This window comes from Narcine bancroftii, chromosome 7, assembly GCF_036971445.1.
Source record: "Narcine bancroftii isolate sNarBan1 chromosome 7, sNarBan1.hap1, whole genome shotgun sequence".
Taxonomy (NCBI): Eukaryota; Metazoa; Chordata; class Chondrichthyes; order Torpediniformes; family Narcinidae; genus Narcine; species Narcine bancroftii.
Window position 1 is genome coordinate 155,683,343 of NC_091475.1, and position 26,130 is coordinate 155,709,472.

Here is a 26,130-nt window from a genome sequence, read left to right on the forward strand (position 1 = left end):
CATAAGTGGATACAGGTGGGAATGTTGGAGAACAAAGCTGAGTTGATGGGCAAGAGCGAAGCTTTCTGAAAGGAGAAGGAAGGGAAGGGTTTGTGGAGCTGGAGGAAAAGAGACAAATGATGGGTAAAGGGTGAGGATTAACAGAAATTGGAGAAGGCGAAGCTTTCTGAAAGGAGAAGGAAGGGAAGGGTTTGTGGAGCTGGAGGAAAAGAGACAAATGATGGGTAAAGGGTGAGGATTAACAGAAATTGGAGAAGGCGAAGCTTTCTGAAAGGAGAAGGAAGGGAAGGGTTTGTGGAGCTGGAGGAAAAGAGACAAATGATGGGTAAAGGGTGAGGATTAACAGAAATTGGAGAAGTCTATGTTAATGCCATCAGCTTGGACAGTGCCAAGACTGAATATAAGGTGTTTTTCCTCCATTTTGTGTCTGGCTTCAGTTTGGGAGCACATGAGATCATGGACAGACCTATCAGTGTGGCAATGGTTTGTGGAATCGATATGGCTGGCCACTGGGAGGTCCTTGCTGTTGGAGCAAACAGACCGAAGGTGTTCAACAAAATGATCTCCCAATCTGCATCCATTTCTTGCTGATGTAGAGTTCCAGATGCACCAGATGACCCCCTACATATTCACATGAAGTGTTGCTTCACTTGGAAGGACTATTTGGGTCCCCGAATGGTGGTGATAGAGGAGGTGTGAATGCAAGTGTAGCATTTCTTGTGGTCAAAGTGGTAGGTACTTTGTGGGTGATTTGTGGCAAGGGAAAAGTAGATGAGGGAGTCCTGGAGGGAGTGAAACCTAGAGAAAGTGGAGAGGGAGGGGACAGGAGGTGATGATGTGACTAGTAGGGGGATCATATTGTAGGTGGTAAAAATTGTGGAGAATAATATGTTGAATGTGGAAACTGGTGTGGTTGTAGCTGAGGACAAAGGGAATCCTGGTAGTGTTATAGGGTGGAAGGGGCCAGGGCCAATGCATGGAAATGCTGGTGAGAGTTGAGTTAATGACAGTGGAGGGGAAGCCATGACTTTTGAAAAAGGAGAGCATCTCAGATGTTCTAGAATGGATGGCCTCATCCTGATGGCAGATGTGACAGAGGCATAGGAATTGAGAAAAAGGTGTAGAATCCTTACAGGAGACAGGGTGGGAAGAGTTGTAGTCGAGGTAACTGGAAGTTGGCAGGTTGATAGAAGATGTCTGTAGATAGTATATCTCCCAAGATGGAGTCAGAGAGGTCAACAAAAGAGGGAGCATTGCTAGAGATGAACCAAGTGAATTTGAAGTCAAGGTGAAAGTTAGCAGCAAAGTGGATAAAGTTGGCATGCTGATCATGTATTCAGGAGACAGCACCAGTGCAGTCATCCAGTGGAACAGAGGAAGAGTTGAGGTGCCTTGCCCATTTAGGCTTGTCACATGGATTGCTCCACGTAGTCAATAAAAACATAGGTATAGCTTAGACCCATGCAAGTATCCATGGCTATACCTTTGACTTAAAGAAAATAGGACGAGCCAAAGTACAGTGACTTTATCAGGTCAAAGGTGGAGCCATGGGTACCCACATGGGCTCCAGCTATGCCTGCCTTTTTATTAGCTACGTGGAGCAATCCATGCGACAAGCCTACACAGGTAAGACCCCTCAACTTTGCCTCCACTACATTGATGACTACTTTGATGCTGTCTCATGCACCCATGATAAGCTAATCAACTTCATCCACTTTGCTGCCAACTTCTAGCCAGATTTCAAATTAACGGTGCATCTCTAGCAACACTTTCCCTTTCCTTGATCTCTCTGTTTCCATCTTGGGAGACAAATTCTTGATAGACATCTTCTACAAATCCACCTACTCCCACAGCTCTTCACATTCTTTCCTCTGTAAGGATTCCATTCCATTCTCTCAATTCCTCTGATTCTTTCACATGCCAGATCATCAGAGAATACCTCCTTCTTAGCTTTCCCTCTACTACCATCAACTTAGCCTTCACTTGCATATCATCCAATACCCACACATCTGCCATGGCCCCCTCCACCCCTACGCGCAACAAGGACCCTGCCACCTATTCACCGACCACTGTACCAACCTCCACATCCAACACATCTTTCCGCCAACTGCCAAGCAACTCCACCACAAGATACACATTTCCCTCTCCGCCTTCCGCAGGAACCACTCCCTCCGTGACTCCCTTATCCATTCATCCCTCCCCACCAATCGTCCCCTTGGGACCTATCCCTGTGGCTACAGGAGATGCTCCACTTGCACCCACACCTCCTCCCTCACCACCATTTGAGGCCCCAAACAGTTCTTCCAAGTGAAGCAACATTTCACTTGCGAATCGGCAGGGGTCGACTGCTGCATCTGGTGCTCCTGTTGTGGTCTCTATATCGGACAAACTGAGAACAAACTTTGTTGAGCACCTCGGCTCTGTCTGTCACAAAAGCATGTATCTTCCAGTGGCCACCTATTTCAATTTCCAATCCCATCCCCTTGATGACAAGTCTGTCCATCGTCTCATGCACTGACAGACTGAGAACACCGGCAGATTGGAAGAACAACACCTCATCTTCTGATTGGGTACTCTCCAATGAGATGGCATTAACATCGACTTTTCTGGCTTTCATTAAATGTGCCCCCCACTCCCCAAGATCTGTCTCTCTCCCTTTTTCCTGTCTCCTTTCACACAGACATAATCAATTCTCACCTCTCCCCTTATCACATCCAATTAATACCTTTTGCTGGTCTGGATTCCTCACCCAGCCAGCGCTTTCTCTATTCTGAGAATTCCTGTTTTTAGCTTATTCTGCTTATTCTTTGCTTATTTCCAGAAGAAGGGCTCAGGCCTGAAACATCAACAATATTTGTTTGTCTCCTATGGACTCTGAAAGACCAGCTGAGTTCCTCCAGCATTTTGGTATGTCTTCACTTGAGGTAAAAGAGAAGTTATTGAGGGTGAGTACACATTTTGCCAGGCAGAGGAGAGTGGTTGTGGAATGGCACTAGTTAGGTCTGTTGTTGTGAAAGAAACAGGGGGCTTTCAGATCTTTTGTATGGGGGATGGAGGTGTATAAAGATTGGACATCCATGGTGAAATGAGGCGGTTGTTCCCAGGGAAATGAAAGTTGTTGAAGTGATGGAAGGCATGTAAGATATGGCAGATGTAAGGTGGAAGGGACTGAACAAAAAGGGGTCAAATTAAATTGAGCTATGATGATACCAGTTCAATGGGGCAGGATCACAGGAAAACAATGGGTCTACTGGGACCAGTGGCATATCTAGGTAAAGAGGCGTCCGATGGTTGCCACTGATATTGGTGGCCCCACCCCCATTTTAAAAGAAAGACCCAAAAACTGCCACACACCAACCGTTTGAACAAATTGAAATCAGTGTGTCTGGGGTGGGTCATGTTTGGTGATTCAACAGCACCGCAACATATCAATCCAACACGGCTCGAACCGTGAACTTCAAACTCTTCTCAAAAACTAGTTGTTAGTCCAACAGGGAAAAAAGAATGAAACTTTCTCTGCTCAGCAATGTGACACAAACGCTGGACACTCACCCATTTCTTTTTTGAAATTCAAAACCTGATAAAGCATGGCTGAAAACTACTGCCATGGCCTATGATTAGTTGCAGTTGTTTTGGTAAAGTCGTTGCCATGTGTGTCATTATCTGTGCGCATGTGCACAGGAAATTTGGCTTTTCAGCACAGTGATTGACTTCAAAATCCCCCTCTCGCTTGAGTCGGTCGGCAAATTTCAAGTGCATGTCGGGGTGCATGTCGGTCACAGCCCTCGCCTCGCTGCCAGGCAGAACCGCTCGCCGGCAAGTGAGTTGCTGCTTCCCCTCTGTGGGATGATTGCACAGAACATGGCATCATCGGGCAATCGGCTCCAACTGATATTGCAGTGAGTAGCCTGTTCTGGTATTTCATACTGCTGCTGCAGTAAGACTTTGTGTTACTTGTCTATTTGATGTAATTTCCCCCACCTCCTCTGTAACATATACTCATAGGCACACACATTTGGCATTTGCAGGGGTCCCTGATTTTTGTGAATAGAAAGTAAATAAGGGCTCGGCACTGATGGCACGTCATCATTAAGGAGAGAGGGCGAGGGTGGCTGGTGTAGAGTGGAGGGATTGTGCCCAGCCGCTTGCCGCCTCCTCCCTGCCTCACACTGAAGTGCAGCACTCTGTTCTGCCTGGCATCCAGACTGATAGAGGGGAGAAGAATGGCAGCCCCTGTCACTCTGAAGCTGGTGAGTTACTGTCAGAAGCTTGTTTAGGGAGTGGGGGACACAGGGCAGGAGGCCAGCTTTCACAATCATGCTGCTTGCCCAGAACTGATTCCCTTTGTGGGCCCACTTATCTCCCCCCCCCCCCCCCCCCACAACAATCCAATCAACAACCTGCCACTTTGACTACCCTCCCCCACCCTCTTCCTCGTTCACTGACTTGCACTGAGAGCAAAAATGTTTCCAAAGGCGGCTGGCTTCCATCTCTCGGCAGCTCCCTACATGCAATAATCCTTATAGAAGCCAGCTGTTCAGAGGGAAAGTAAGCCTTGAAACCCATACAGACATAGGGAGAATGTACAAACACCTTACATACAACACAGGATACGAACTGCGGTCGCTGGCACTGTAACAGCTTTGCACTAACCACGAGTCTAACCTTGCCATCCTGCTACACCAATTGCTCCACTCTTTAAGGGATATTACATGCTTTCATTTTCATTTGAGTGGGACTGTCACTTTAAGAGAACAAATTTAACAAAACCCTGCAGGCTTTGGAGTTTGTGAGCTGACAGAGAGGCTAAGGACAGCGTGCTCCTGAATTGGATACATCTGAAAAAAGGAAGGGGCCCTGGAAAATCTAGGTGCAGATACCATGTGATAACAGATTCAAGACACAATACACAGTTTGCTCAGGGGTCATTTTAAAGAAGCAGTGCTGGAGAGCAGAGCTCTTGAAAGTAATACAGTACTGAAGTGGCCTCGTGTGCGGTTATAGAAAATCGGTCTGATTTCCCCATGTTATAGGGAATGAGTAGTGGCCATTTAACGGAGACAAAACTTGGAGAAGCATCCTTTGAAGGGATACTGTGATGAATGTGGCCTTGTGTAGACAAATTGTAGACAATTTGTTTGATTTCTCCATGTTATAGGCAAATGAGAATACCATTCTGTGACCAAAAAAAGGGAAGGTCACTTTGAAAGGGGACTTGTTGAATCCCATTATGACTAAAGGAGACCTGTTGAATCCCATCGTGGCAAAGGAAAAGTCAATTCTGAAGGGAATTGTTGAACCCCATCGTGGCTGAAGGAAAAAAGACCTCAACGTGGATTTTGTGAGTTAATAAACAGTTTGTCATCCCGGTTTCTCCCACTTACTTTGTGAACTTCTTTGCCTCCATCAAAAGCCTGCTTGTCGCCATCCATCTAAAGCCTGTGTGAGGACTTCTTTGCATTGATTTAAAAACTGCATATGAACATTGGATTTTCTGAGGCTGAACTTTGAACTGCCTTTCCAGAATTAGGCCTGAGCTTTAGTGGCAAAGGCATTCCACACACGTGTGTAGATAAATTAGATAAAGTGTTATATTGTTAATTAATAATTTTAAAGTATTTGAAATATAACACTATCTGGGCTCATTTCTATTGCTGCTGTCTGCTACGTAACAGTGGTAAGTAAAGGGAAGAACAGCTAGCATAGTGGTGAGCGCAATGATGTTACAGCATCATTGACATGGATTTGAATCCAGTGCTGTCTGTAAGGAATTTGTATGTTTTGTCTGTGTCTGCAATGGTTTCCTCCGGGGGCTCCAGTTTCCGCCCACTCTTCAAAAAATGTACAAGGATTGTAGATTAATTGCTGTATTTTGGAAGCACGGACTTGTGGGCTCGAAGGATCTGTTACTTTGTTGTGTGCCTTAAAAAAATTGTTTCTGATAGCTATCATCTGGCCTCGGTAAGGTTTAGGAAAGTGTGTCAGGCTACAGCAGGTTGAGCGGAGAGTGGGTTTCTTTTGGAGAAATTTTGAAAATCACTGTTGATGTCTGATGTGACCACTCAACCAGGAACTTTCCTTCATTAAGATCAAGTACAGAGAACCTTTCTAAGCCTGTGACATGGACGGTAGATCTGCCTGTTTTCTATTATTCTCTGCAGCTCCATCTTGTTCATTCCCCTCCTGGCACTTCTCTTCTGCGCACATTTGTCTCTGTTAAATGTAAAAGTGAGTAGTGTGCTTTTCAATAACCTCTATATGCTCAGAAGACCTGGAACACATGTGGAAATGCTCAACTCTAATATTGATGAGAGACAGTGGACTGAAACATTAATCGTTCTGATTTTCTCCAGCTGAATGGGTTGAGCTTCATGTTCTTGTCGATTCTTGTGCGGCGTCTAAACCCGTGTGTGTATTTGAGCTACAGGTCGGGAACTGACAGATTTACACCCCAACCAATGCCTGTCCTTTCTGATCTGGAGGATTCACACTGCCTCTTTTAATTAGATTTTATAATCCACAGATTATACCCCTGAACCACTGAGTGTTTCCAAAATTTTAAGATTTCAGCATTCACAGTATTTCATACTAATATTACACAATCCATCAGCAGTTGGAATGTGGTATATGAACTCTGAATTCCTTTGGATTATTTAAAGATTTCAGTGATTTCAGTATGTTTCCAGTACAGGTACAGAATCTTTAATCAGAAATCCTTGGGACCAAACACTTTTCGGATGACAAGATATTTTGGATAATAGAATAATAGTAATGGCGGTATGTTAAGTAATTACAGTGATTTCAGATTTGCACAAAACAAAGACACACTCCCAACCAGAAGGTACTCCGGATTTGGGGGGGTTGCAGCAGCGGTGCTGGACAGGGATTTTTGGCGACACTGGACAGGGGATTGCGGTGGTGCTGGACCGGGTTGGGGGGGGGGGGGGGCGGGTTATGGCAGCACTGGACTGTTGGGGTGATAAATGGTGAGATAAAGATAGACTATAAAATCACTAGCACACTTTCTATTTTAAGTAAAACATACAGTAAAACTTCAAACATAATCTGGCTCAAACTAAGCTAAACATTGTTTTCATTGTTGTTATGGTGACCATCGACTTCAGGTTGGAGTCTTTTTAAAGACTTCTTCCAGTGTCATCTGTTTCATTAACAGGTTTCTTACTAAGCAGTCTCCCTTTAATTTAATAAACTGCCATAATCTCATGCTCACTGATAAATGCACATTGTTCCATGCCACCAATTAACTGATCACACATTTTAATCTTATCATCTATGGGCATTTTTTTCACTTGTGTTCACAATGTCTTCTTCCTCACTTCAATTTTCCTCATGCTTATCATTATTCACAGTCTTCAAGGTGCGTGAAGAGCAGAGGCATGTCTGATTGGTAGGAGCACTGAGACACGATGCTGGATGGGGCGGGGTGGAGGCTTTGGGGAGAGGATACAAAATAAATTTAGATAGATAGAACATTATAGTACAATACAGGCCTTTCAGCGCATGATGTTGTGCCCACCTATGTAAATCTATATATAACAATCTAATCCTTCCCTACCTCACACCCATAACCCTTTATTTTTCTTATGTCCATGTGCCAATCTAAGAATCTTTTTAATGTCCATATTACATCAACCTCTACCATGACCCTGACAATGTATTCTGGGCACCTACTACTCTATCCATGGCATCTCCTTTAAACTTTCCTCCACTCACCTTAAACAGATGTCCTCTGATATCTGCTATTGTTACCCACAAAAAAGGAGCTGGCTGTCCACCCTATCTATGCCCCTCATAATCTTATATTTCTCTATAAAGTCACCTCTCATCCTTTGTCACTCCAAGAAGAAAAATCTGTGAACTTTGCTTCATGCCCAAGAAGGAGATTAAAACTTATGATGATTACCACTTCAGTACCAATCGTTCATGAGATTTTTTTAGACACAATATTGAAAACAAGTGCCAAGATCCTGAAGAATGTTTTTGTTATTTGGAAATGTTTACAAGAGGACAGCCAAAGGAACTAGTTAAGTAAAGATTCCACCTGCATTGAATTTGCCGTAAATGATTATATGGTTATATAAGACATGTTCTCCAAACGAGGCAACATCCTGGTAAATCTCCTCTGCACTTTCTCTAAAGCAAGGGTGACAAACTACAGCCCCGCAGACTAACTGTGGCCCAGGTTGAATTTTTAAAATAAAATGGAATATGGTCGATTAGAACATAGTCTTGAACAATATATACTTTTCACTTCTCAGTTTCAACACCAGATGTCACTGCCATTTTGAACTACTGGACCAAGCTTTGCAATGTTACTCATCAATGAAAACGTCTACCTCAGTTAAAAAAAAATGTTTACTTCAGTTGATTGAGCAAGGTGGACACATGGGCCATGAACTGTATTCACTGAGAGCTGTGGAGGCTTTTCCCTTTCTTTATCTCTTCTCCTGTTCTTCTTTTGTACCCAGCTTTTTATTTTGCACTGATTTTTGAATGAGAGTTTAAAGAATTTTATTGTATTAATTTAAATTAAATTTAAGAGCAACAGATACAGAAATGCCTACAGTAATATGTGACCATATCAATAAACTACTATAATGTCAACAGAAACTGTTCAGTGGTGCCATTTTGATAGAAAATGAATTTTTGATGGCACAAGGATTTTCTGGTATAAAGCGCCATTTTCTTTGCAGTTTAACTGGATGATAACTGCCGGGCTTAATATTGTTTGGCCTGTGATTCCTTATTTTGTTTTGTATATGGCCCACAATCAAAAATGTTTGGCCACCCCTGCTCTAAAGCATCTACATCCCCCCTGTAATTAAGCAATACTCCAAGTGTTGTCTAACCAGAGTTTTATAGAGCTACAACATTATCTCATTGGTCTTGAACTCAATCCCCTGACCAATGAAGGCCAGCTCACTGGAAGCCTTCTTAACCATCCTATTAACTTGTGTGGCAACCTTGAGGTATTTACTGGAATAATTCCATGGGTAACGGTATCCATTACATGGATAGACTGGAGAAACCCACATTGTTATCTTTAGAGGAGAGAGGACCCAGAGAAAATTTATTAGCTATGTGAATGAATTAATATAATTTATTATCATGTACATAAGTGCAATTACAATTGCAATAAAAGTCTTACTAGCTGCAGTTTCCCAGGTTCATAAAACACAAAATGCATAGCAACACATAAGAGAAAAAAAGCTGATAACATATAGGTGTACTACCAATCAACCACAATCAGACAGAAAATCGTGATTAATAAGTTTTAATCACCTTAAATTGTCAGCACAGCTTACATGTTGCTGGCCTGGTTCCAAGGCAGGTACTGAGGGAAGAGTTTGATTGTAACAGCCTTTATGGAGATATGTGGGAGGAAGGAGTCACAGGTTCAGGGGGCTGGCCAACCCATACAATACAGATATACATTTATACACATAGTGGTAGCACCACAACAAGAAAGAGAATAAGTAAAAAATAAATAATAACAAACTAACAAATAAATAATAATATTCATAGTTGGAAATAAGTCACAAAACCTATTTAAAATAATCAAGAATTTAGATGGAATACATAAAGGAAAAGGCCTTTCTGAATATTGCCATATTTGTCCCTACTGGTAAGAGAATTTAATCAAAAACCTGATCATTGAACATGATTAGGTCCCTCGTTCATGAATCATACAGTTTGTGAAATATATTCCAGATCCCTCTTGCATATGACACTCATTTACACAGATGATATTGGTTGATATTTATTGACATGTAAACAAATTTTGATGGCCTGTAATTGCCCATGACCTTTTGCACAGGATGAAACCTAACCCAGATATTTGAAGATTGCATCTATACTGCATAAATTGTCTGGAATGACAATCTCCTGTTAGATTTTTAATTACTGGCCCCACCAAAATTTCTTCAAACTATTCATCTCAAAGGAATTGGTCGTAGCCTTGCACATGTACAATATGGTGTTGATATTATCAATCCATTCCTAAATATGGTTGAGATCTTGCTACATGGCAGACATGACTGTTTCAATTTTTGACATAACATGGATGGAATTAAATTTCATCCAATCATTAACAAAAATCCCTACATCCATCCTTATCTTGGAAAGAAATTAATTGATCAAGCAGTGAAAATGGATGGGTCAAAAATGTTTCCTCGAGGAATACAATAATGCTCATAAGCAGGGATGCTTGACAGCTAACAACCTCAAGCTTTGTGTGATGTTTGATTCCAGCCACTGGAATTAATTCCACTTGATACATGTTGATTCCCATTTCACAGGCTCCCTGATACCAGATTTTGTCAAAGACTCTTGATGTCAAGTGCAGCCACTCTCACCACCCCTGGAGTTCAGCTCTTTAGTTCACATTTCAACCATTTCTAATTTAAGTTCTAAAGTTCTTGTAAAGCCTAAAATAGAATTGGTGAACAATTTATTGGTGAGTAAATTCAACTTCATAATGCTATTGATTACATTTTTCATACTTTACTAATGATAAAAAGAAATTAGATCCCATTAAAAAAAAAATTATTTACAGCACAGGAAATACCAATTCTGGACATTTAAACCTGTTGCCATCCAATTACACCCAAATTAACCTGCAACCCCATATGTGGCAAAACCCACACAGATACGGGGACAACGTACAAGCTCCTTACAGACAATGCCAGATTTGAACCCTTGTCACTGTTGCTATAATAGAATCGTGCCGTTACCCCAATCATGCTGCCATTGTAATTAACTGGATTGGATTTGTCCTGTATTTTGTGTCGAGGGCATTCCTGGACATTTTTCCATGTTGTTCATATTGCTGCTATCATTATAAACTTTAACATAGGGGGTTTCTGGCTTTAGAGTGTAGATTTTCAGTATTGCATGCAGAAAGTGGTCCTGTAAATCTGGTTGTGTCTAGTGCCCTTGACACAATGTAGAATGAATCAAATTGTCTGAGCAAGATTACCACTCAGCATTTTGCTGAGATGGTTACTGACACTGACATTTTTAAATTTAAAAAAATTATATATATTTTTTTAAATTAGACATACTACATGGTAAAAGGCTATTTCAGCCACGAGCCCGTGCCTCCCAGTTTACACCCAATTAACTTAGACCCCCGGAATGTTTTGAATGGTGGAAAGAAACCGCAGCCCCTGGAGAAAACCCACATAGACACGGGGAGAACATACAAACTCCTTACAGACAGTGCAGGATTCAAAACCTAGTTTGGCCCCGATTGCTGGCACTGTAAAGGCGTTGAGCTAACCGCTACACCAACTGTGCTGTGCCATTTGTGTTTAGACCCAGCAGCATCATTGAGATTGTCAATGTACGGGGACATCCTGCTCCTGTTAACTACAATTTTTCATTTACGATTAAATGTAATAGACTGTCAGACCTTAGATCTAATCTGTTGGTTCTGAGATTACTTTGCACTGTCTCTTAAATGTAGCTTCTGCCAAAAGGCAAGCACATAATCTTATATTGCTATTTTGTGATCTTGGAAGCTAATTTTTACAAACACCATAATTGTAATGTTCAAGTATGACTTTCTGTGCTCTATATTGAACAACAGTCAGTCCCCGGTTTGGTACTAAAGGGATAGACAGGGCCATGAGTTTACGGATTGCAGTGAAATATGATTCCCTTGCTGCTGGAAGATGTTAATTCTTGTGCTCTCTAATCTGTTCTTGGGTTAGCTAATCTGAAATTGTGTGACATTTCATATGTACCTTGTTGACTGTGTCGATCAGAAACACGAATCAAATGACAGAACTATCTGACTGGAGTTATCATAGACAAAGTTATATCCTGAGCCTGGCAAAAAGCATTCACTCACCTTCAGTTTGCATTTTTGTGTAGCTGACTGGAAGATCCTGATTTGCCTGATCCTGATTTGCTGCAGTGGATCTGGAATGAGCAATGGTTCTGAGAGCTGCTTACTTTCCAGGTTACTGGTAATGAATGGCTCCCAATCACAGCATTAAGAGCTGCAATTTCCTTCTTTGACCTCTTGAAATAATTAAATTTTCTGAGAAGCTGAGCACCTGTCAGTCCATCCAACTGCAGTGGTAGTGCATTGTACAACTTCAAAATCTCTGAACTGTGCTGTTTGCTTTTTGCTAATATGCCTGCCGTCCTCTCTCAGGGCTCTCCTTATTTCTGATGCTGTGGTAAATTGTCAGCTTGCCCTTCATCTGAAACCCAGTACACATCAACAGCATTTTTCTCTTCTGAAACCCCACTCCAGACAAAATGTGGAAATTAATTTACTTACAGATATTGTAAATGAACATCTGCCCCCTCCCTCCATAGGTAAGGGAGAAATGCAGCAAATTTATTGCAGTATTTTACTAACTTTGAATCAGCTCTGTGAATTACCACTATGATTTTCAACAGGAAGTTTTGAATATCCCAGTGGTTAGAATATCAATCCATTGTGCCAATTGATGCAGTTAAATTGGTAAGCTGCCTCTTTAAAAATGTAAGCTGCCCAGGGCACCTGAGTTGAACCCAAAAACTGATGTGTTAGAACCTTAGAGTACGACATGAAAGTCTGCAGACACTGGGACTGCAGTAAAAACACAGAAATGCTGGAGGAACTCAGCAGGTCTTGCAGCATCCACAGGAGGGAAAGATATAATGTATTACCAACATTTCGGGCCTGAGCCCTTTGTCAAGGTATGAGTAAAAAGCAGGCAGGGGATTATATTAAAAAGGCTGGAGAAAAGGGAGAATGGGAAGGGGAGGAGTACAGACCAACAGACAAAAGGTTTGATATGATAAAAGGACAGGAAAGAGGAAAGGTGAAAATTGATTGGGGAGAGGGGTAGTTTTTGGATTTGTGAAAGGAGACATTTAGGTTTTTTAGATAGATTTTGCGTGATTTTACTGGTCTGAAAAATGTCTGACTATTCAGCATTGGTCAGTCACACACAAATGACCAAAACTTGAAATCTCCGTTTCCTTATGCAAGCTTAGACAGTAATTAAAGAGGTGGGACTTGCAACGCATGTCATCAATATGTGCTGTTCATTAGCCCGTTGTTCAGGAAATGCCTGTAGTTAACTTCAGACTGAAGGCATTCCAGGAAATTTACTTGGGCTCCAGGAGGTAAAATATCAGACTGGGAATGGCACCCTCATTCCCATTCTGACCTTTTTACACAGCATGAGTTCTGGGAAAGTGGCAATCATTTCCTGGAATGCAGTGAGCAGCTGTGTATAAAACATAAAAGGGAAAAGGGAAGAAAGGGAGAGACAGAGCTGGAGGAAAGGAGACATGGGGGTAAATGGCAAGGTCAGTGGGGGTGGTGGAGGGGGGGAGGAGGTTTACAGAAACTGGAGAATACCATCAGGTTGGATGGTGCCCAGACAGAATATGAGGTGTTCCTTCAATTAGTGAGTGGTCTCAGTCTGCCAGTTCATGAGGTAAAAACACAATGCTTGAGAAACTCAGAAGGTTAAAGAGTGTACTTTATATTGCAAAGATAAAGATAGATAACCAACATTTCGAGCTTGAGCCCTTCATCACTCTTTGACCTGCTGAGTTTCTTCAGCATTGTGTTTTTACTTCAATCACAATGTCTGCAGACTTTGGGCAAGGGAATGGAGGGGGGAATTGAAATGGGTGACCAATGAGACATCCATGCTATTGCTGCAGACAGAGTAATGTCTCCATGAAGTGGATCTCCTATTCTGCGTCCAGTCTCTCCGATATAGAAGAGACCACAACAGCAGCACTGGATGCAGTAGATGATCCTTGAGATTCACAAATGAAGCATTGCTTCACTTGGAAAGACTTTTTGGGGCACAAAATGGTGGTGAAGCACAAGTGGAGCACCTCCTGTAGGTTTCAAGGGGGAGTTTGGTGGGAAGGAAAAAGTGAGTCATGAAGGGAGCAGACCCTGCAGAAGGCTGTGTGAATAGGAGAAAATAAGATGTGTCAGGTGGTGAGGGGTCACATAATAGTTTCCAGAAATAGCAGAGGATGATAGGTTGGATACAGAGACTGCTGGGGTGGGAGGTGAAGTCAAGGGGCATTCTATCCTTATTGCATTTGGGGGTAGAAGGGGCCAGGGTAGAAGTGCAGGTAATGGATGATCTGTGGGTGAGGGCCATTGATGCTGGTAGAGGGGAAGCATGTTGCTTGAAAAAGGAGGACATCTCTGATGATCTGTCTTGGAAGGCCTCATCCTGAGAGTAGATGCGATAAGATGGAGGAATTTAGAGAATGGAATGGAATCCTTACAGGAGACAGGGCGTGAAGAGGTGTAGTTAAGGTAGCTGTAGCAGTTGGTAAAACTTTAGAACTGGCTTCTTGTCATAGCTCTATTGCTTTAATCTTTAACCATCCCCTCCATTCCCACCCTCTACCATTGCCATCACCACCAGAGACATTCCACTCTGCCAATATTCCACTGATTATTCTGGATAGATTTTTCCTGACCAGCATTTCTATTTTTATTTCTCCATTTGAGTAAAGCATGCCAGAAGCCATTGCCCAGAGGTGCAATTCATGATGAAGACAAATGTTGATCCTTTAAAATATTGACTTAATTAAACTGTGACATTGTGTAACACATTCATGTGATTCCCCCCTGTTTGTTTTATTCAAAACTTTTAACTTATTTAAAATGTGTACTCAATCATTCTTGACAAGAAGACAGAAAACACTGGAAATACACTGTAGTCAAACAGTAACAGTATTTGAAAAAAAATTACATTGTATTAGATCTGTTCCCTTTATCAAATCTGTTATTGTTGGTTAATATCTCTCTTAAGGAGATACATTGTTGGCTAAGTTATATCTAAATTATTGTCTTTGCCAACATTCTCTTTGGATCAGAGTCCATTTTTAAAAAGTAGGTCTGATGTTAGGGCATTGACCTGAAACATTCATATTGTTTGTGGTGGAACACAGTAATACATGCATTGTACTGGTTGGCCTGCCCCGATGCTGTAACTCCTCCCTCTTCAAGATTTCTAATAAAGGCGGTACCACCCTACCCCCTCCTGCTGGATCTCCCACTCCCCTGAAAAGGTGCCTGGGGCTCTTTTCATACTATGCTCAGTGGGACCCTAATTATGCAGACCAATCCCGCCCTCTGGTAAAAACTACTACCTTTCCCACTTGACGGAAGCCTAAGCAGCCTTCACTCGCATCAAAGGCCACATCGTCAAGACGGCAATGTGCGCCATAGACGAATCCATCCTATTCCAGGTGGAGAGTAATCCATCCGACCACCATGGCTGCCACACTGAACCAGGCGGGCATGCCGGTGGCATTATTCTCATGTTCCCTCCAGACCTATGAACTCTGGCACTCAGCCATTGAGAAAGAGGCCCAGGCCATAGTGGAAGCTGTGTGCCACTGGTGGCATTATCTAGCCAGCAAACTGTTCACCCTGCTGACTGACCAATGTGCAGATGCATTTAAGTTTAATTAGTTTCTGTCATTTGTACAGGCCTTCTGTATATGCTTCCAGTAAGGACTTAAAATTCTCACTGCCATCCCAAATGTTCCAACTCCACTTTGAGCGATTTCCAGCAGTTGCAAGGAATGTTCTACATTTAAAAGGAGGTGTTGAGAACGTTCTTGAATGTCATCTGGTTATTTTGTAATCAACGTGATGGTCTCTTCCTATCACATGATAGAGATACATTGTTTTGAAAGTCTTGTAATAGGTATTCAATCAATGTGGTTTGCCCAACAAAGCAACCTAATGTTATTTAGGCCTTAATGCTAGGCATTGGAACATCTACCATAATCAAAATTTGGAACTCGGGTTTGGAATATGGAAGGGTGTATGGGCTAGAAATGTCCAGAGAGGAAGGGAGTTGTAAGGGCCAAAAGGAGGGTTCTGTGGGAGTGTGGATGGAGGTCAGAGAGCTGGGTACTTCTCAAAATGAAGAGATTCAGGGATATAGATTAACTGTGTGAGGAACCAAGAAGAGGGTGTCCGGCTGGTGGAGTTGGTGGAATTTTTTTGGGAGAGGAGAACTCATTTAGATTAAGATCTCACTCTGTAAAACCACTGTGGTAGTTGGTGTGCAATGGCTTCCTCATACTGGAAAGTGACACAGATGACAACTTGCACTCTATGAAGTACTGGACTTGGGATCATGAACTGTCCCAACAATGATAAAATTGAATATCAATCCCATACTATTAGCTTGGGAACTCAGATGCTCAGACATTAATTAGAAGATGGCCAGCATTCAAGGATCGTCTTTTTGGATGATTGAGGTGAAATGGACTAACTATCTTCCTTCTCTTGTATTGTCAGTAGAATATGCTGCAGATCTGAAATAAGTTGTAAGATGTAACATTTTGTATTCCTAATGGAAACATAGGGCTAGAATGATTTGACCTTTAATTTTAATATATTTCCCAGGGCTTTGGGAAAAAAAAGTCTCTCTTACTTTAATCTTTTTTATGATGATGCACTTTATATCTATGAAAAAAAATGTAAAAAAAAAGGATTGCCTGGATTTTTTTATTGATTGATTTTTGATTTTAGGATCATGGGTTTAATCACTTGTATATTACTTTTAATTACCCTTTCAGAGTACAGCTGACCTAATGTTTGAAGTGAAAGAAATAGTTGCACAAATTTGTGTCAGGCTGGCAGGAGGAAAGAACAAAGAACTTTAAATATTTTGTGCCATTTATACCTTTAACAGGTTGTTTAACACAATATGGTGAATAAGATTATTTCAAAATAATTATATCTAATTGCAGTTCGTATTGAGATGGACAAAGCATCTTCATATTACAAACTATGTTTTAAAGATTACTCCAATTTAAATCCATAACTTATCACTCATGCAACATTAGAACAAGCCCTCAACACTGCCACACAGTCTCACTATTTATTTTTGAGTACCTTTTTTTTAATCAGTTTTCAAGGTCATGTGCAGATGGTTAAAAAACTATTTTAGGTGGCACAAAATAAGCTAACTGTAGCAGGCCGAACGGCGCAGCATAAACGAACCGTCTCACGGAGGTCAGAGCTGGCAGCAACAAGAAGCCTGGCAGCATCAAGTTTGCTGTCAATCCTCCCTTTTACAATAGATAACCTTTCCTTTAGAGAATGGGAAAAAAAAGGGATTAAAAGAATAGAAAATTGTTTTTCAGGAAATAGATTCTTATCCTTTGAACAAATGAAAGATCAGTACAATATAACTCAAGATACAGCGCTGGCATATTACCAATTGAGATCCTACTTGAAGGATAAATTAGGAAGCAGTTTGAGTTTGCCAGAGGCAAGTAACCTTGAATATGTGATTACAGATACAATGATAATCAAAAGATTTATAACAAATATGTATATTAAACTGCAAGAAAAGGAGAATGAGGAAACAAATGGTAAAACTAAACAGAAATGGGAACAAGATTTAAATATAAAGATAAAAAAGGAAACATGGGAGAAATTATGTTCTGGAACGATGAGAAATACAATAAATACGAGGCTACGTATGATACAATATAACTGGATACACAGACTATACATTACACCTCAAAAGTTAAATAAATGGGACCCAACAGTATCTGATAGATGTTTTCGATGTAAAAAAGAAATGGGAACAACAATTCATGCAATCTGGACATGTGAGAAAGTAGAAAAATTTTAGGAAGATCTCAATCAGATATTAAATAAAATAACAGAAAACAATATACCAAAGAATCCAGAGATCTTTCTCCTAAGTAACATAAAAAACAAAGAATTTGGAATTGATTTGGAGGATGCACAAAAAAGATTTGTTAAGATAGCTCTAGCCGTAGCAAAAAAATGTATTATGTCAACCTGGAAATTGGAAGATAATTTGAAAATACAACAATGGTATATAGAAATGAATAAATGTATTCCATTACAAAAAATAACATATAGTTTAAGAAATAATATTGAAATATTCGAACAAATATGGGAGCCTTACATTAAATACAATAGCGAAAACCTACCGGGGACAATCATTACCTAAGTTGATGGAAGGAGAAGGAAAGAAAAGAATGGACTCAGTAGAATTTCTGGTGTATTTTTGTTGAGTGACAACATTGTCTGACTGGTTTAATGTATCCTAGATTGTATACCTTAAATGGATGGGAGGGGGGGGGTGGGGGTGGTGGGTTGGGAGGAGGGAGGTGGGGGGGAGAAAATGTCACTGTATATGTGTGAAAAGGAAAAAGTGTGTATCATGGCTAATGTGATTTATGGTGTGAAAAATAAAAAATTAAATTAAAAAAAAAAAAATTGCTGTCAATCATCTTGGAGGACGTCACTTCCGAGCTGAACAGTGCAAAGGCCATCAGGAACACGGGTGCTTTAAAAGCACACACCAAAGTCGAGTAAGGCAGTTGATCCTACTCAACTCTGGTGACTGATTGGTATTTAGTTCATCTCTAAGTGACTACAGTGGTGACCCCAAAGGGTCCAATCTGCGATTTGGACTCAGCATGAGTGAAGAAAACATCCAAAATGTGGTAGCGCTCAAACTGCCTACCTTTTGGACCTCGCAGCCTGTGGTCTGGTTTCAGCAGGCAGAAGCAAAGTTCCTCATTCACAGAATAACTTTGGACAACACCAAATACTATTACGTGGTTGGCTTATTGAACCAGGATACCGAAGGAAGGATTGTCGATTTCCTCAGTCAACCCCCGGAGAATAACAGGTACGATGCCATTAAAACATTACTAATTTCTACATTCGGACTGTCCCACCATAAACGGGCAACAACAAGGCTGTTAAGAATGGATGGCCTGGGTGACTGAACACCATCTGCTCTTATAAATGAAATGATTACACTAATGGATGGCGAAAGGCCCTGTCTGCTTTTTGAGCAGCTGTTCCTCAAGAAGATGTCGGGCGAAATTCGCCTACTCCTGGTGGAGGAAGATTTTAATGACCCACCCACCGCCCACCCGCCCCCCCCCCCCCCCAAGGAACTGGTGGCTTATGCTGATATCCTCTGGCATGCAAACAACATGGCAGAGCCACCGTGGATTTAATTGCTACACCACACCAGAGTGCTCGTTGGGTCAATGCTCTAGGACGCAAGGTAGTCACAACAACTGTGGATAACAGTCCAAATAAAGACTGCTGGTATTATTACCATCAAACTTGGCATTCTACAGCCTGCAGTTACCATCCCCTTGCTCATACCATGGAAACGCTCAACCGGTTGTCACTAGTGTCTGCGTTGGCTGACCATTGAGATAACCTCCTCTACCTATGGGACCAACATTCAGGTTGGAGGTTCTTGGTAGACACAGGACCGGAGGTCAGTGTTTTGCTTCCCATGGGTTGGGACACCCATAATAGAGAGTTTGGACCATCCCTTACAGCTGCTAACAAAAGCAATATCAGAACGTATGGGGTGCAAACTATTACCCTTGATTTTAACCTTTGTCAATTCATTTGGACATTCACATCACCCGATGTTTTGCAAACTCTGTTAGGCATAGAATTTCTGTGTGCTAACTCGCCATTGGTGGACCTAAAAGGAAAGCAGTTGGTGAACTCCAAAACATTCAAATCACTTGCCTTTAATCAGGCCACTCTCCCAGCACCCCATTTGGAGTTCGGTTACATTTTCCTTGAATGAGCATGCCAAGATCCTGGCAGCATTTCCAACCATAGTCACCTGCAATTCTCCACCTTAATGCCCAAGCATGGGGGTCCAGCATCATATTGCCATCAGGGGAATGCCGCTGCATGCCAGGGCGTGCAGACTACCTCCAGATTGCAAAAGAGGAATTTTGTAAAATGGAGGAGATGGGCATAGTGCATCATTCAGACAGTTGTGGGCACCTCCCTTGCACATGGTCCCAAAAATTACCAAAGAATGGAGACCATGTGGTGTTTATCACTGGTTAAATTATGTCACAACAGGTGACCGGTATCGTGTGCTGCACATCCAGGATTTCACTGCAAACCTGGACAGGACCAGGATATTCTCAAAAATTGACCTAGTGAGGGGATATCATCAAATTTTGGTCCACCCCAACGGCAATCATCATGCCTTTCAGTCTGTTTGAATTTCTGCAAATGCCTTTCTGATTGAGAAATGCTGCACAGACTTTCTAGTGACTAATGGAGTCTGTGGGTCGTGACCTTGATTTTGAATTAATTTACCTGGACGACATACTGATCACCAGTCGCTCTCAACAAGAGCATGGCCATCACTTACGTCATCGATGCCAACGGCTAGGTGACTATGGCCTGGCCGTCAATCCAGCCAAATGCCAGTTTGGCCTGTCTTCCATTGATTTCCTCAGCCATTGGATTGATCGTCACAGCCTGCCAAGATCGAGGCCATAAGAAAGTTCACCAGACCAAATGATCAAAGGACTTCAAGAATTCATGGGCATGGTAAATATTTACCTTTGATCCTTGTCATTGGTGGCCCAAATAATGCAATCCCTTTTCCGGCTTCTTTCTGGGTAACCCAAAGACCTGAACTGGGATGAGGAAATGACAGCTGCTTTCAACATAGGCAAGGAAGCGCTGGCCAACTCGACCATATTGTTGCATCCTCAACCCAATGTGCCTACAGCTCTCACAGTTGACGCATCCACCATAGCTGTAAGAGGAGTGCTAGAATAACTAATTGAGGGTATTTGGAAGCCGTAGGCTTTTTTCAGCAAACATTTGAGGCCTACTGAGCATAATTACAGTGCATTTGATAAGGAGCTTCTGGCCGTTTACCTAGCCATCCAACATTTCAGGTACTTTCTCGAAGGAAGAGATTTTGAGGTGTTCACAGCCCACAAACTCCTGACGTTTGCCTTTGCTAAGGTTTTGGACCCTTCATCAGCAAGGCAATTCTTCATTTCAGAATATACCACATCCATATGAAATATTGCTGGGAAAATGAATCATGTAATGGATGCACTATCCCAAACATCAATCAATGGAGTTTATGCATGGTCTCTGGGCATAAACTATGCAGCTCTTGCCACAGCACAGCAGGAGGAGGATGACATAGCAGCCTACTGATCTGCAGTATCTGGCCTTAAGTTTAAAGACTTGAGATTCGGACCTTATTCTGTGTGATGTGTCCACAGGGCAACCTGACCAACTATACCCATTGCTTGGAGCGCCAAGTATTTGATGCGATATGTGGCCTGGCACATATCGAGCCACCATGCAGCTGGTGGCAGGAAAATTCATATGACGTGGCTTATAGAAACAGGTTGTACAGTGGGCCAGAGTTGTATACAATGCAAGACCTCGAAAACGCAGCAGCACTTGAAAGCACCATTTCAATCATTTCCTCTGGTACACAGGTTTTTGACCACGTACATATAGACATTGTGGGACCACTGCCACCATCATGAGCTGCCATGTACCTTCTGACAGTGGTTGACAGGTTCACCAAGTGACTGGAAGCTGTCCAACTCTCAGACACCTCCACCACCTCATGCACCAGAGCATTTATCGTGAATTGGGTGGCTCGTTTCAGGTTACCTGTGGACATAACCTCAGAAAGAAGGATGTAATTTACATCAACAGTGGGGACAGCACTATACTGGCTACTTGGTAGCCAATTACATCACACCTCAGCATACCATTCGCAATTGAATGGCTTCTTGGAGAGATTTCACCGCCATTTGAAGTCGGCCCTTATGGTGCGCCTCAAAGGCCATGATTAGATAGGCTAGTTGCCTTGGGTGATGCTGGGCATTTGTATGGCATCAAAAGAGGACCTGGCCTCGTCTTCTGCTGAGCTAGTGTACGGCTAGAAGAATTCATGCCAGCAGCAAGAGGACAGACGGAGGCACCCACGGCACTTCTAACGGCTGCGTGAAAAAGTTGGAGGATGGCACTGATTCCTACCTCAAGGCACGTGGCAAACACTTCATATATCTTCTGTGCCAGTATGAGGGCCCATTTAGAGTAATTTAGCATGACAGCATAATGTGTGTGGTGGGTATGGGAGGCTGGCAAGAGACAGTCACAGTTGATCACCTCAAGCTAGCACACGTGGACTTACAGCAGCCAATGAAGGTTGCATGCCTGCCACAAAGAGGTCGGCCACAAAAGTAGGCAATGGGATTATCACTTCCTAACGCCGGTTCAGGAGGGGGGGGGGGTCCTGTAGCAGGCTGAATGGCGTATTGTAGATGAACCAGCTCATGGAGGTCGGAGTAAGGCAGTTGATCCTGCTCAACTCTGGCAACTGGTTGGCATTTAGTTAATCTCTAAACGACTACACAACCTTGATTTTTTTTTTGTCATTGCACCTCCTGCCTGGATACAACAATAACACCTCAGAAATTTTATTCTCAACTAAATTCTCACTGAGTTAACATTGCATGAATTTTCAGAGCAGGAAATTTGGTTTATTGGGAAGGAGTTTACTTTGGGCAAGTGTGATCTGACTGAGACAGCAGGGATGTGTAGAGTGGAAAATAATCTGTAGTAGGCACAGCTTTCAAAATGTCAGTGTTCTATTACAATGATATTAAATTAATTAGAAATTACTTCAAGATTAATAATGTTAAAAGGTTTCTCTTGATATCATAAAATGAATTATAAAAAAAATTGATATTGAAAGTTAGTATCCAAGTGTTCATAAATTAAAATGTGTGTTTTGTCTCATTTCACCAGTTTTGTATTAATTAGCATCACAAAGAAATTAGTACAAAGTTTTGCTAATGCACTTTTAGCTACTAGATTCAATATTAGAAAAATCTTTTAATTTGTTAATTATATTTTTTATCGCATTTGTTAAATAATTAAAGCTAAAGCATTAAAACCTATATGTACATTTTCTATGATAGTGGATGCATAAGTTAAAATATTTATATACACACAGACACCAATGTTTTGTTGCTTTAATTTTGGGTAATTTTAAGATAGTCAAATGGATTGAACATTGGCTGAAAGGGAGAGGCCAGAGAGTGGTAGTGGATAATTGTCTGTCAGGTTGGAGGCCGGTGACCAGTGGTGTGCCTCAAGGATCTGTATTGGGCCCATTGTTGTTCGTTATATACATTAATGATCTGGATGATGGGGTGGTGAATTGGATTAGTAAATATGCAGACGATACTAAGATAGGTGGAATAGTGGATAATGAAGAAGGTTTTCAAGGATTGCAGAGGGATTTGGGCTGCTTAGAAAAGTGGGCTGAAAAATGGCAGATGGAATTTAAAGCTGATAAGTGTGAGGTGCTTCATTTTGGTAAGAAGAATCAGAATAGGACATACGTGGTAAATGGGAGAGCATTGAGGAATACAGAAGAGCAGAAAGATTTAGGAGTGACGGTACATCGTTCCCTGAAGGTAGAAACACGTGAATAGGGTGGTGAAGAAGGCTTTTAGTGTGCTGGCCTTTATCAATCATTGCATGGAATATAGGAGTTGGGAGGTGATGTTGAGATTGTATAAGACGTTGGTGCGGCCTAATTTGGAGTTCTGTGTGCAGTTCTGGTCGCCTAATTATAGGAAGGATATAAACAGAGTGGAGAGAGTGCAGAGAAGGTTTACCAGAATGTTACCTGGGTTTAAGCATCTAGAGTATAGGGAGAGATTGGACAGATTAGGTCTTTATTCTTTGGAGCGTAGAATGTTGAGAGGGGATTTGATAGAAGTATTTAAGATTATGAAAGGGATAGACAGAGTGGATGTGGATAGACTATTTCTGATAAGAGGAGGAAAGATTAAAACAAGAGGACATGAGTTAAGAATTAAGGGGCAGAGGTTTAGAGGTAACATGAGGGGGAACTTCTTTACTCAGAGAGTGGTAGCCGTGTGGAATGATCTTCCGGGAGAAATAGTGGCTGCAGAGTCAATTGTATTATTTAAGAAAAGGTTGGACAGGTATATGGATGAGAAGAAGATGGAGGGTTATGGGCATTGTGCAGGGAGGTGGGACTAGAAAGGGGTGTTTGGTTCGGTGCGGACTAGAAGGGCCTAATGGCCTGTTTCCGTGCTGTAATTGTTATGTTATGTTATGTTTGCCATAATGGTATTGACAATCTTTAATAAACATCTCTTAAAGATGTTGTAATGTGAATGAGAAGTATAATAAAAATAAAGGCATTTTAATCTAATTATATGCACAGGAAGTCAGTAAGCATGAATAAAGTTCTCGTTACATTTCCATATTGAAGGCCATCTTTCATGGAGAAGCTGCGTGATCTGTGAACTTACATGCTTGTTCCTGGATATTCTTGAGGAAAGTGTAAGATGTGACCCTCCTCTTAGAAGAATGCAGGCACAGGACTTGTCATGGAGTTAACAAGCAGCATGAATTTCCACAGATTTCCCATTCTCAGTTTGAAAAATCTGTCTGGGAAAACCCGTGGCAGGTTAAACTGGTGCAGGTAAATTACAGGCTTTGAAATGAATGGAGAAATTGGCTGCTGAGTGTAGAATTTTAAAATAAGGATTTTTTTTTCACAGACCCTGACTGATTTTGAATGTTTGTAAATATCAAATCTTCGGCTGGACTCTCACCAGCTGTCATAGACATTCTGTCATTATAGGCCACTCACTTGCACAGTCAGTGTAGCAGTTAATGATTAGCGTTTTGCTATTACTGCACCTGCAACCTGAGTATGCATCCACTGATGTGTGTGAGTTCAAGTTTATTTATCATCTGATTGTATAAGTCACACATGTCAAACTCAGGCCCGCGGGCCAAATTTGGCCCGTGATATAATTATATTTGGCCCGCAAGATCATATCAAATATGTATTAGAGCTGGCCCGCTGGCCGCCGCGCCAGTATAGCGCATGCACAGCTAATACTACAAATCCCAGAATGCTGTGCAAATGCATTGGCGTCAGCCCGCTAATCGCCTCCACCTCCTCTCTTTACTTTCATTAGCATCTGCGACCTGTCGCCCAACTCACACGTAATAAACCCCTCACGAAAAATGGCCAAATGAAAGACAGAAAACAGGACCTTTCAAGACAGGTGGGAGGCAGACTATATGTTCATCATTTTAAAAGACAAACCTGTTTGTCTTGTGTGTGGAGCCAGCATGTCTGTAGTTAAAGAATATAACATACGACGACACTATGAAACGAAATACCAGGACAGGTATAAGGATCTGAACGAGAAGCAAAAGCTCCAGAAGGTGGAGGAGATGAAAAGAAGTCTGGTTTTACAGCAAACTTTATTTTATATTTTATTCCTCATTTGTTAATGCTTCTTCTGGAAAGAATTTAACCAAAACTATTATTAAAAAGTTTAACATTACATATGTTGAAAGAAGAGAAAACATGCAGATGTTGTTGAAAATTTTCAACCTAAATATTTAGTTTGGCCCACGACTTAGTCCAAGTTTTAAATTTGGCCCTCTGTGAATTTGAGTTTGACACCCCTGGTATAAGTATAACCCAAAAGAACAGCATTCTCCGTTCCTCGGTGCAAAACACTGCAAACATACCTGCAGGCATAACACACATACGGACAAATGAAACATATGCACCGTGTATATTCACACAAATATTAAAATAAATAAATATTATTATTAAATAAATAGAAGAGTCAGAGAGAGTTTATCTGAACAGTTCATCAGTCATTCAGCAGTCTCACTGCTCGTGGGATGAAGCTGGTGGATCTGGTGCTGTAAGACGCTGCTTGTGGGGAGGTAGGGGTCCTCATTGATTTTGTGAGCCCTCTTTACATAATGATCTTGGTAACCACATTGATAAGGGGTAGGGGGTCCCCAGTGATCCGCCCTTTTGGTCCTATGGATTGACTTCTAATCTGATGCTCTACAGCTGCCATGCCATACTGTGATGCAGCTGGCTAGGACGCTCTTGATAGAGATCTTGTCGAAAGCTGACAGGATGATGGCCAGTAGCCTTGTCCACTTCAATTTTCTAAGGAAGTGCAGTCATTATTGCGCCTTCCTGACAAGTGAGGAGATCTTGTGTGTCCAGGATAAATCACTTCTTAAATGGTCTCTGAGGAACTTGCCGCTCTCCACTCTCTCACTACTAAGCTATCAATGTATAGTTGAGGGTGATCATCCATGGGCCTCCTGAATTCCACAATCATCTAATTTATCTTGTCCACATTGAGTTGTTATTCTTGCACCATTTCTCAAGATTTTCTACCTCTTTTCTTTAGTGTGAC

The 26,130-nt window shown here is 41.7% G+C and overlaps 1 protein-coding gene across 4 annotated transcripts in view; it reads left to right on the forward strand.

Moving 5' to 3' along the window:
* Positions 1 to 26,130, forward strand: part of picalma (phosphatidylinositol binding clathrin assembly protein a) — a 175,234-nt gene that overhangs the window by 2,129 nt on the left and 146,975 nt on the right. The window contains exons 2-3 of one of the 4 annotated variants that reach the window (XM_069890923.1): positions 2,822 to 2,945; positions 5,159 to 5,341. The gene's annotated coding sequence lies outside the window, so the exon portion shown is untranslated. Of the gene's footprint in view, positions 1 to 2,821; positions 2,946 to 3,714; positions 3,900 to 5,158; positions 5,342 to 26,130 lie in introns of those variants that run through there. The other 3 variants (XM_069890925.1, XM_069890927.1, XM_069890928.1) reach the window with 3 other exon arrangements.